Source organism: Eretmochelys imbricata, chromosome 9, assembly GCF_965152235.1.
Source record: "Eretmochelys imbricata isolate rEreImb1 chromosome 9, rEreImb1.hap1, whole genome shotgun sequence".
NCBI classification, from domain to species: Eukaryota; Metazoa; Chordata; order Testudines; family Cheloniidae; genus Eretmochelys; species Eretmochelys imbricata.
In genome coordinates this window covers 48,247,603-48,260,148 of record NC_135580.1, presented here as the reverse complement: position 1 = coordinate 48,260,148, position 12,546 = coordinate 48,247,603, and the positions used below count along the sequence as shown (strand labels likewise).

General features: G+C 42.2%; 1 protein-coding gene across 5 annotated transcripts in view; it reads right to left on the bottom strand.

Annotated features, from left to right (window-relative positions):
• Positions 1–12,546, bottom strand: part of STAG1 (STAG1 cohesin complex component) — a 373,810-nt gene that overhangs the window by 237,876 nt on the left and 123,388 nt on the right. Inside the window, exon 1 of one of the 5 annotated variants that reach the window (XM_077825492.1) lies at positions 11,089–11,141. The exons of the other annotated variants lie outside the window; for them this stretch is intronic. The gene's annotated coding sequence lies outside the window, so the exon portion shown is untranslated. Of the gene's footprint in view, positions 1–11,088; positions 11,142–12,546 lie in introns of those variants that run through there. 5 annotated transcript variants of the gene reach the window in all.

Sequence of the window (12,546 nt, the reverse complement as noted above, 5' to 3'; positions counted from 1 at the left end):
GAAATCATTAAGAAGCAGGTTTAGGCCATGGGAAGCACATCCTATTGCAATATGTGGGTATTTGTCCATTATGATTTCCCATGCTGCTTTCATATTACTGGCATTGTCAGGCAGCAGAGCCAATTTTTTTCCACTAGCAATCTTCTCTAGTATTTCACATACTTCACTACTAACAAATTCTGAAGTATATCTACCTGTTCTCTCGTAAAAAATACTGAGGTGTAATTATCACAAAGATTATGATTCCTTCCCCCTGTACATTTGTCCACCCATCTGTAAGTACTTACAAAATGCTTCAGTGATTTTTTTTTTATGCACAGTTTGAATCACATTTATATTCTTTGAGCAAGTCTCTTCTGCAGCTGGAATGTCTGCTGGATAAAAGGTATGATGGTTTTAATAGTTTAAATGCTGCCTGCCAGTAACTCACTTCAGTGACTGATAATGGACTACTGGAAGCATACGTTGCTCTTGAGAGGGCTTGGTCAATTTTTTTTGTTAATATTCAGGTATCATCTTGTCTACAAAGGAAGTCATTGTTGGGAGTCTTTTGCATATAGTTGTTTGAGATGACTGTTTTCCTGATGATTGAAGAGCTGAAATTGAGTGTACAACACTTCCTTCTATTTCTTTGATATCACCAGCTGGACTTCTGGATTGAGAACATGGGCTGCTACTGCAACCACTTTCAGTGCCATTTACCTCACTTCTTTTTCTTGGCCTTTATTTCCACTCATGGAGGATTTTTTAATGTCTGCAGGGCATTTCATACACGTAAGGCTGTGTCTGGTAATACTGGTAACATCTGGTATTTCATTTGGCAGTATTTGCACAATACAAGTCTGTTTTGTTTTTTAATCTGAATGACTTTTCAGTGTGGGAATACTTCCATATGTTAGAAGATGGATGCACCATTTTTGCTGCGGGAGAGACCTCCTCCGTGTTGGGTGTGGTTGGTTCCTCCTGTAGATCTCAGGATCAAGACTCTCAGGCAGGGTCCACTCCAGCCCCTCAAGATTTTCCTTCAAGACCCAGCAAGAGGCCTATGCTTGTAATCTGCCCCAATGACTCTACACAAACAGGCAAGCAGCAGAACATTTGTTTCCCGGAAGGACAGACTGCTTCCCCTCAGCGGGAGCTTGAAACAATGTCTGAGATGAGTGGGCTTTTCACTGTGTCTAGTCAAGAGGACAGCAGCTTCAGGTTACCAGCTGCTTCTCCCCTCCTGCTCACATTGTCTCCACATTAAACTCCATGTCCAGGGCAGAAGTCACCAGACGCAGGCAAGCAGCAATCCACAAGAAAAGGCCCTGTACTCATTCCTGTTCTTCAGTAAACATGGACGCGCCCTCTACTGACTGGGGACTGTAATAATATGCCCTGGAGGATTACATCGCTATATACAGTATATAGGCCTATAGTATATAGGAATTGTAATTGCCTAATACTATAAATTTTTAAAATTTAACTTCATTTAAAATAGTTAATAGCTATTAGAAAGCATTTTGAAGGACTAAAGAGCAGCAGCAGTAATTATGTCATTTTAAACAATCTAAAAATTCTTTTGCTGTTCATTCTGAGAGAAAATATTTCTCGTGAGTTTCTTCCTTTTTTTAAACCAACATTTCTAATTTTTCCATTCCAGACCTTGAGAAAAAACAGGAAGTTTCTGGGATTTTTCCAGACTCCCTCACCTCTGCCTGGGGCTAGGAGATTGCAACTGTTTCTTTTGGAAGTGGACCTTGCTAATGTGATCCATATCTTTGCCACCTTTATAGTGGATTACTGCAATGCATTCTATGTGGGGCTACATCCTCAGTCATTCCAGTTACATAGGCTGGTGCAGAATGCAGCAGCCTACCAATTAAGTAGAGCTTCTCAGTAGGAGCACATGATGCTAGTGCTCTCGTTCTATCAGCTTCTGACTGAATTTATGATGTTGGGATTATTACAGCCATAAATGGCTTTGGGACCTTCATACTTGAGTCCTCTTCTCTCTGGGTCATACTACCACAGCTGCAATCAGCAGAAGTACTTAAGCTGGATCCCCTTGATTTCAAACAGAGGAGGCTAGCATTCATGTTCCTTGTGAGTAGCCTTCTGGTCTGGAACAGCTTCCTAAACTAGACTGAAATAGCTCTGATCAACTGACCAGCAGGGCATGCTAGAAGATGAATCTATTTCCACATGCTGGTGGGTTCTGATGGGGGTTAGATGTGTTGGGGGAAGAGGGGTGCATTGTATTCTGCTAGCTGGTTAGCTTTATGTATGGTTTTTATAATTTATGGCAGATGCACAGGAGCTATAAATAAATACAAATAAATGTTACTGCTCTACATCAACCCTGTGACTTACCTCAGACTAATAGACAGGGGGGAAATGTCTCATTGTCTAGTGATTTATTTCAACCCCATGAGGAAGTTTGGTAATGTATTAACCCAGTTCCAAAGGTGAATCAGCCTGAAAAGGGAAACTCTACCAAACCCCAGCTCCAATATCCCAGTCACATGGTGGCTGAACTAAACCATAACGGCCAGTGCAGCCTGGACAAGATAGCTATTGTGAGCACAGTAGCTCCATGCCAGTAATACTATTACTCCTAAATTTCTTCATAAGCTGGCCCACTTTTGTTTAACAGGTTCTCCCCTCCCCCCCCCCCCCCCCTGACAAGTAAATTTGTCATATGTTCCCATTTCTCCCATTGTACAAAACAAGATTCCATACAGCAAGCATTATACCTCCACTTACCACAAAGCTAGGAGGCAAAAGACAACCACAGGAGGAATATATAGCCAGGCTCCACCCTCTTTTCCCTCAGTCTTTTTTGCTTCCCCTGCTGGAAGTATTGAGTCCTTGCTCAGTCCTCTGTTACTTTTATTTCTAGCCCTATTTCTCAGTGTTTCTCAGTAGTAGTAAAGAAGAAGGGAAGATGAAAGAGAGATCCTAAAAAGAAATTACAAAAAGAAAAGGATTTAACTATAGCCTCCCAAGGGATCTTATAGGCTCCCAGACTACACATGAATAAAGTCTCAGAGACACCTACAATTCCTTTCCCCACGAGGCCAGTCCTTTCCATTTGTTGTGCTTGAATCATGGGAGTGGCTAAAGCTCTGACAGAGCTCAGCAGAGTTGGACATGCTAGCCTCTTTCAGCTCTGAGGAACAACACTATGGTGCTTTTAATTCTCCTCTCCCTTCAACCAACTGATCTTTATTTATTTATTTAAATGCTAAGAAGTAGCAGCTTTAATATGTCTTTGAAAAGTGATCTAAAGGACAAATCCAGTATTCTAAAAGTTTATCAACCTTAAAGTCACTAACTATCCCAACATGTGGAAGGGAAGTAGTGATGGGAGGAGGAGAGCACTGATACTTGCAGTCTCCATATATGCCAAAATGCTAGTTCCCTGGTTGGATGGCCACTTTCAGAAATCCCAAAGGCTAGTTGGAGCCAATCAAGACACAATTTTGAAAGCCATAAAGAAGTCAAAAATAAAGAAGTCAGAATAATTCTCATTCTATCCACATGCTTAATCTGTAGTAAATGATCTGCTATATTGAGTAAGGGTATTAAAATAAACAGATTCACAGAAACATTGTAAACAGAATTACAGTAGAAAGTTACAGGATCTGAACCAGTCCAATAAAGGATGGTACACTTCACAACAAAAGGATGAAGATTTAAGAATATTCTATTGAAATGACTTAGATTTAGGGAACTGGATCTCCCTGATTAAACTAAAGCAGAATTTCCTCTAGAAAATATTACTGCTATTTTTGAAAATTTGTTTGAGACTACATTTATTCATCTTCTGAGCAGGGTCTAAAAACCGACGAGACAAAATAACTAGAGAAAGTGGTCTCTTCTCTCCACAAAAAAAAAAAAATCTAAAAATAGAAAACATTTTCACTTTTGAGAATTTTATTTTTTGATAAAAAAAATTAAATTTAAAAAAATGTTTTGGTCTGGTTTTGATTAGGAAAATGCAGACTCTCTCTATTTGTTAATTCTTTTCCCTCCCCCTTTTTCCTCTGGTAAAAAAGTGGAGGGAGCAAAAAAGTGCAAGAAATTGGGGAACACACACTTTCTCTCAATTTTTAAACATCCCAACAATTTTTCAGCAGAAAAAAGGGGGGACAATTAAATTAGTAAATAAAAGTGTGTATGGGGGAAACACACTCGACTTTTTTTCCTGTGGGGAAAAACTTTAAAAAGTGTTACTTTGTGTCACTTTCTCTGATTTAAACAGCGAGAAAAGTTAAAAGTAAAAGAAATGTTATTCATTTTTTTAAATTTTCTCTTATTTTTCTAGTTGAAAAAAACAAACTGATAGTAGGCATTTCTCAAATGATCAAAAATTTTAGTTTTCCCAACAAAAATTTTAAAAGTTTGAAATAAAAAATTCAAAATTTAAATCAAAAACATTTTTCCACAAAAAATTGTTTTCAACCCCCAAGTTTCACCAAAAATATTAATCTCTTGTTCAAATCCGGTACTTGGTAAACTTGGTAGTTTCCTTTCCATAGGCAGGCTGCTAGCAGGTTTAGACCAAAGACCTTAAAATCCTTCACTGGGATGTTTTTGATTCTCCTCTCGTATTAAGGGTAAAATTCTGCTGCTTGATAGTGAAAAAACTTTTCAAAAATCTTAATACCACCCAGAGAGAAAGGAACAATATTTTGCATTTATGTCTTGTCTTATTTTACTGTTTCTCAAGTGCTTCACAAATAGATATATGAACTACAAACAGGGATGATTTCATCCACTACTGAAATACAGCTATATCCATGAATTTAGGTAGGCACAAAAGGAAATTATTTACTTGTAATTTTTGTTCTCTGAAGAAACCCTCCACTTGATTCTCACTTCTGAGTCTTATTATTATAGTGGGAGCAGAAATGACCCTTAGATTTTGGTTGCAACCTGGGCCGGGGTGAGGAAGGGTATGACGCTGAAGAGGTAGTTGGACTCCTCCGCTAGCTCCTCGACCTCCAGGTTCAGGTTAGCAGCCACCCTTCTGAGCAATGCCTGGTGCTCCTTGAAATCATATGGGGGACTGCTCACTTGCAAGGGGCCCACCACCACCTCGTCCAGGGATGATGAAGATGACTGTACCACAGGGAGAGGGGCGGCTTCCCCTGGCCTGTCCAGGGATGGCTCCTTACACGTCCCACTGTGCTGCTCCTGGGTCAGACGCTGCACCATGCTCTAATGCCAGTGCCAGCTGGGCCAGAGGCAGTTTGTCCGATGCGGCCTGGGAGGAATGGTGGGAGTACAAGACAGGCATGACGGGCCATTGACAATTCAGCTCTCCTAGGTGAGGGGCTGAACTCTCCCTCCAGCTCAGACCACTGGCCTTTCAGTGACCAGGATGGAGCCATAGATGCCTGAGTCTGTCAGCTGACTCTTGTCGGCGACTGATAAGGAAAGGTCAAGGAACGGTGTCTGCCTGAAGAGCGGTACCAGGGTGATGGAGACTGGTGCAATGTTCCCGCACCAAGGGGGATCGCAAGGTGGATTGCCTAGGTGATGGTGATTTGCGTCACGGTGATCTCTGGCAGGAGGCCTGCTGGTACCACAGATACGGAAATCGGTGTCATGACTCAGGCATCCCATGCCTCGTAGGTGCCGATGTTGGTGTTAGAGACCTGGGTCTTCTACCCGCAGATCAAGGCTGCGGTCCCAGGGTCCTAGGTCGCAATGACAGGGATCTATGCCTGCGGTCCAGCGATGCTCCGTTACTTTGGAGTGAGGTCCCATAACCGTCTTGCCCTTAGAGGTCTGGGCCTTAACTGGGTCCATCACCTGGCTTGGCATCTGCGGTGCCGGCCGGCCTACTTGGTCCTTGGCACAAGTGGCCTATGAAGGGCCGAGATCCCCTGCCATTCCCAGGAATCGGAAGCAGATCCCTGGCTGGGCTAGAGGGTCTGACCACAGCGATACCCTAGCGACTCCAGGGTGAGCATGTGGCCTAACGGGCCCTTTGCCCATAGCCTCTTTGTCCTGCAGTGCCGACAAGCCCTTCGGCTTCAGCCACTTTTGTCACCGGCAAAGGGGAATAATACTGGGCAAGTTCCAGTGCCGGCGGTGCAGTGCGTGCTGACACCAAAGTACTAGGCGTTGAGTCCGACCGGGAGGGCTCCAAGGCAGGATGAAGCACAGCTTCCATGCAGAGGGCCCCCAAGTGGATATCCCGTTTCTTTTGAGTTCAAGGGCAAAAGTTCTGCAGATTCTGCACTTGTCTTTTCTGAGTGATTCCCCCAGACACTTCAAACAGCTATTGTGCGGGTCACTAATGGGCATCAGCCAGATACATGATGAACATGGCTTAAAGCCTGGGGAATGGGGCATGCCCCACTCTGCAGCGACGTCCCAGCCAGGACTCTAAAGTTTAACGGTCAAAGCAAGTACCTGAAGACTAACTATAAAAGAGACAGAACAATGGGCTGAAAGAACCATGAGAACTCTTGCAATGCAAAGCAAGGCACTCCAATCACCCATCACGGGCGGTAAGAAGGAACTGAGAGGGTGTACGGTCAGTGGCACCTGATATACCGAAGCATGAGCGCGACAATCAAGGGGGCGCCGCAGCCAACCCTACAGATCCCGCTAAGACAAAAGTCTCCGACAACTACAAGTGGACGCGCACACACCTAGAACGGAATCATCATGAACAAGCACTTGAAGAAGAACCACTGTTAACCATTTGCCATGTTAACAGTTGATCACATATTCCTATTCTTTTTCTCTTCGTCTTTAATCTATGACAGTACTTTAGTTCTCACACCATGTGTCCTGGCTTCCTTAATAGCCTCTTGTGGAAAGTTCAGATAAATGCCAACTCATTCTCCTTTATAAACTCCATTCTTCATATCTTCAAAATATTTGACTAGATTATGATCACATTATTTTCATTTACGAAAGCCATGCTGATTTGTCACTATCATATTTCTCTAGGTCTTTTTAATTCTTTTATTCATTAATTATATTTCCAACCAATTACTTTGATACTGAAGTAAAGACTGCTGCTACCTTTTATAAAAACACTAGGAATTATATAAGTAAAACACCTGCAACTCTCCAATCCTCTCATATAATAGCTGATTATAATGAGACATTGCATATTTCTGTTAGCAGTGCAGCCACTTCATTCTTAAAGTGCTTCAGTACACTTCATCCTAGTAATTTGTTGATACTCAGTCTGAGAGTTTGTTTCACACTTCCTCTTCTGGTACTTCAATCTAGGACAGTATGTCTTTATTAACTGAAAAAATCGGGTGCAAGGTCCAGATTCATATATTCATACATTTTAAGGTGAGAAGGGACCATTATGATAATCTAATTTGACTTCCTCCACCATACAGGTAAAAGAATCTCACGCTAATCATCAGCCTGAGCTATATGATATAATTTAGAAAGATATCCAATATTGATTTAAAGACTTCATATGATAGAAAATTCACCACAGCTCTAGGTCAATTGTTCCAATAGTTAATTACGCTCGCTGTTAAAAAAAAAAAAAAAAAGGTGCCTTATATCTAGACTGAATCTGTCTAGCTTCACCTTACAAACTCTGGATCTCATTATCTCTTTTTTTTCACACATAATAGTGTGTGTACCCTACCCAGCATACTCTATATTATAAACACTGACGCAAATAAATCAGCTACCCTCTCTGCAATATCTTTATCTTAGCTGTACCCTTTGCTCCCTGGAGTTCTAGCAGACCCATTCTCTTGCAGGCTTCGGGCTTCCAATATCTGATCTTGAGATTTACTTTCACTCCTCCTAATTTCCATTTTACCTGCCATTCTTCTGAGACATTTTCAGATTTTGTAGCCACCACTAAAACCTGGATGACTGCTGGCTCAACTCATATACTGGCCACATATTTTTGATCTAGTGTTGGAGCAGAGAATAAAAGTGGGGCAACTGGAAATTTGATTCTACTCATTGGCTACTCATTATCTCCTGTGATCTGAGGTTGGTGCACAGAATGTTTTGATGGTTTTCCACCTGAGATTATTGAAAACTGATCATTTTCAGAGTCTGAGGAAAATCAACCATTCTACTTAATACTTGATAGGACCTTACAGTGATCTTTTGTCCTCAGTTACTGCGTAGTTGCCCCTAGGCATTCTTTTCCATAGTTTTGTCCTCACAGGTCACAATGATTTACAGGTGACATGCAATAACTGAAGATGGAGGGAATGTGACTAGGGCTCTGATAGTTGAATTCACATCCTAAATCTCAATAGTTGCATGAAAAGATTTTTTTTATGTAGTTTATTCCATGACTATGGCGAAGGTAAAGTTTCTTTATATTTACAATCATGCCTGATAAATCTGACAGTGGACTTCCTTTGAATAGCAAACAGCCTAATTAAACATAGCTCTCATCATTCGGTAAACTATATGACTTCCTTTCACTGTGAAGAAACTGTTACTTTCCAGATAAAATCAAGCAGATTCAGACTGAATGCCTGCTTTTATGGACACAAAACAATATTTGGAGGAGACAAACATTAATTCTTCTCTTCTCTAGTTTAGGTCACTGCTGTTGGTTGAGATACTAGGGATATTTTATCGCACAAGTGCTATGGACCCATCTCTTTTCTTCTGGTGAAGGCCATCAGGGAAGAGTTAGGGTAAGGGTTGATGGAGATTATCAACATCTTATTTGGGTAGGAGAGATTACCAACTTCTATCAAGGATGGTGTATGGACAATCACCCCAAAAAACATTACCTGATGTTGACAATCATTTAGCATCTAACCTTCTTTTCTGATTAAGTGTCAGAGGGGTAGCCATGTTAGTCTGGATCTGTAAAAGAAGCAAAGAGTCCTGTGGCACCTTATAGACTAACAGATGTATTGGAGCATAAGCTTCCATGAGTGAATACCCACTTCGTCGGATGCATGTAGTGGAAATTTCCAGAGGCAGGTATAACTATGCAAGCAAGAATCAGGCTAGGGATAACGAGGTTAGTTCAATCAGGGAGGATAAGGCCCTCTTCTAGCAGTTAAGGTGTGAACACCAAGGGAGGAGAAACTGCTTTTGTAGTTGGCTAGCCATTCAGAGTCTTTGTTTAATCCTGAGCTGACGGTGTCAAATTTGCAAGTGAACTGAAGCTCAGCAGTTTCTCTTTGAAATCTGGTCCTGAAGTTTTTTTGCTACAGGATGGCTACCTTTAAATATGCTATTATGTGTCCAGGAAAGTTGAAGTGTTCTCCTTCAGGTTTTTGTATATTGCCATTCCTAATATCTGATTTGTGTCCATTTATCCTCTTACGTAGGGCAGTGGTCCCCAACCTTTCTGTGGGAATAACATATTCCTATTCCCAGAAGACTGTGGCAGGCGCCTGACACCCCGCCACCGAAATGTGGCGGGGGCAAGAAGCATTACCGCCGAACTGCCGCCGAGAAACAGCAATGCGTCTCGGCGGCATTTTGGTGGCGCAGTGTCCTACAGGCGCACGCACCTGCCCCGCAGGCACCGCATTGGGGATCCCTGACGTAGAGACTGTCCAGTTTGGCCAATGTACATAGCAGAGGGGCATTGCTGGCACATGATGGCGTAGATTACATTGGTGGACGTGCAGGTGAATGAACCGGTGATGCTGTGGCTGATCTGGTTAAGTCCTGTGATGGTGTCACTGGTGTAGATATGTGGGCAGAGTTGGAATCGAGGTTTGTTGCATGGATTGGTTCCTGAGTTAGAGTTACTGTGGTGCGGTGTGTAGTTGCTGGTGAGAATATGCTTCACCTATTGGAATGCATATGAGCAATCACTCGAAGAACCACCTCAGGGTTACGAACTGACCGGTCAACCACACCTCTCATTTGGAACTAGAAGTACACAATCGGACGGCATAGCAGACAAAAAAAAGAGCAAATACAGTACAGTACTGTGTTAAATGTAAACTACTAAAAAAAAGGGGGGGGAGTTTAAAAGAAAAGATATGACAAGATAAGGAAACTGTTTTATTTAAATTAAGATGGTTAAAAGCAGCAATTTTCTTCTGCATAGCAAAATTTCAAAGCTGTATTAAGTCAGTGCTCAGTTGTGAACTTTTGAAAGAACCATGATGTTTCGTTCAGAGTTATGAACATTTCAGAGTTATGAACTACCTCCATTCCCAAGGTGTTCGTAACTCTGAGGTTCTACTGTAGTTACAAATATCCCAAGTCCTTCCATTTCCTCCACAATAAAGAAACTTTGCAAGCCAACCAATTAACCCATAATAGATTGGTATGTAACCAGATGGTTGTTTGCATCCACTACTAAACAGAAAAATGAAACTGCCTGCTGTCCTGCTCTCTGTGGCAAGAGAACTTCTCTCCATCTTTTTTATGGAAGCCTTTCAAGTATTTGAAGAACGCAATCATATCCCCTCTTAATCTCCTCTTTTCAAGATAAACATACCCGGTTACTTCAGCCTGTGCTGAGACGGCTTGCATTCCATCCTTTTGATCATTTTTGTCACTCGCCTCTGGATCCTTTCGTTTCTCTACATGCTTTCTATATAGCTGTGACCAAAATTGGATACAGTACCTCTAACTGACCAGCGGTTCTCAAACAGTGAGTTGGGACCTCAAAGTGGGTCACGACTCCATTTTAATGGGGTCACCAGGGCTAGCAGACTTGGTGGGGTCTGGGGCTGAAACTCAAGGGCTTCAGCCCCGGGCGGTGGAGCTCAGGCTTCGGCATCAGCCCTGGGCAGTGAGTCTCAGGTTATATGTTCCATGCCCAGGGCTGAATTCCTTAGGCTTCTGCTTTGGCCCCCCACCAGGGGCTTGGGCAAGCTCTGTCTTTGGTTCCCCACATGGGGGTCGTGTAGTAATTTTTGTTTTTAGAAAGGTGTTACAGTGCAATGAAGTTTGAGAACCATTAGCCTACACAGCACCGAGTAGGGTTGTCTCTCTCCTCCCATAACTTGTATGCTATGCCTTTGTTAATTCAACCTAAAACTGCATGGGTGTGTTTTTTGCAACAGCATCACATTCCTGACTCCTGTTGAGGTTGTGCTAAGCCAGTTATCCCCCATTCTGTATTTGTGCATGAGTTTTCTTCCCTAAGAGCAGTACCTTCTATTTGTCTTTGTTGAATTTCATTTTGTCTATAGCCGAGTCCTTCAATTTATCAAGATGCTTCTGAATTTTAGCTCTCTCCTCCAAAGTGTTGGCAACACCCCCTTCCTTTGTGTCATCTGCAAATTTGATCAATATGTTCTCTATTCCTACATCCAGATCATAAATAAAGTTATTAAATAACACTGGACCTACATCTATTCCTACATCCAGATCATAAATAAAGTTATTAAATAACACTGGACCCAGAACAGATCTCTGTGGAACCCCACTTGAGACCGCCATCCAATCTGACATCATTCCATTAATAGTTACTCTTTGTCTGCAGTTGTTTTATCAATGTATCCACTTAATGGTAGGGATGCCGAGCATGCATTTCTTCAGCTTACTTATCAGAATGCCATGTGGAACTGCATCAAAAGCCTAGCTGAAGTCCAATATATTATGTCCACTGCATTCCCCCTATCCACCAAACCAGTTATCCTGTCAAACAAGGAAATCAAGCTGGTTTGGCGTGATTTGCTCTTAGTAAATCCATGCTGACTGCTAGTAATTACCGCTTCATCCTCCAGGTATTCGCAAATTGAATGTTTTATACATTGCTCCAGTAACTTCTCAGGTATCAAAGTCAGATTGACTGGTCTATAGTTCCCCAGCTCCCTCTTTTTAAAGATGGGCACTATATTAGCCTTTCTCCAGTCTTCCAGCACCTTTCCCGTCATCCATGAGTCGGCAAATATTATTGCCAGTGCGTCTGAGATTTCTTCATCTAATTCCTTCAGTACCCTGGGGTGAATAGCGTCAGGCTCTGTAGACTTGCATTCACTCAAATTGGTCAGACGACCTCTGGTGGATTTTTTACTTATCCCGATCTGCACCCTTTCCCCTTTATTTTCTATTGTAACTTTGCTAATCATCTGTCAAATATTTTTTGTGAGAAGACTCAAGTAGAGTTGGCATTGAGCAGCTCTGTCTTCCTATCATCTTCCGTTACCAGCTCACATTCTCCATTGAGCAGCAGACCCACACCATCCCTGATCTTTCTTTTTTGTCTAACACATTTGACACACTTCAGTAGTTCCCTCTCACAAACCAAGCCAAGAGACTTGGGGAACCTGAGTTTGGAGGCACTACAGAGCCTTGCTGAAGGAGGACGTGGCCTAAAGCAAATGGATTCTTACCCCTTGGGAGAACATCAGCAGACCCACGTAAAAATCCCACCTTGTACAGTCCAGGACAATGAGGATTAGAGGAGTCTCATGACAAGCAGACTTCTTTAGGATCCTCCATACAAGTGGAAGAGGAAGACATATATAAGTCAGAGACTTATGCAAATCAAATATGATCTTGCCAGCACTGCTGGGTCTCGTTACCTGCTGCAAAAACCATGACCACTTGGCACTGATTTTAACATGTATTGGCCCTGTTTATTGTCATGGATTCAGGTGATTTGAA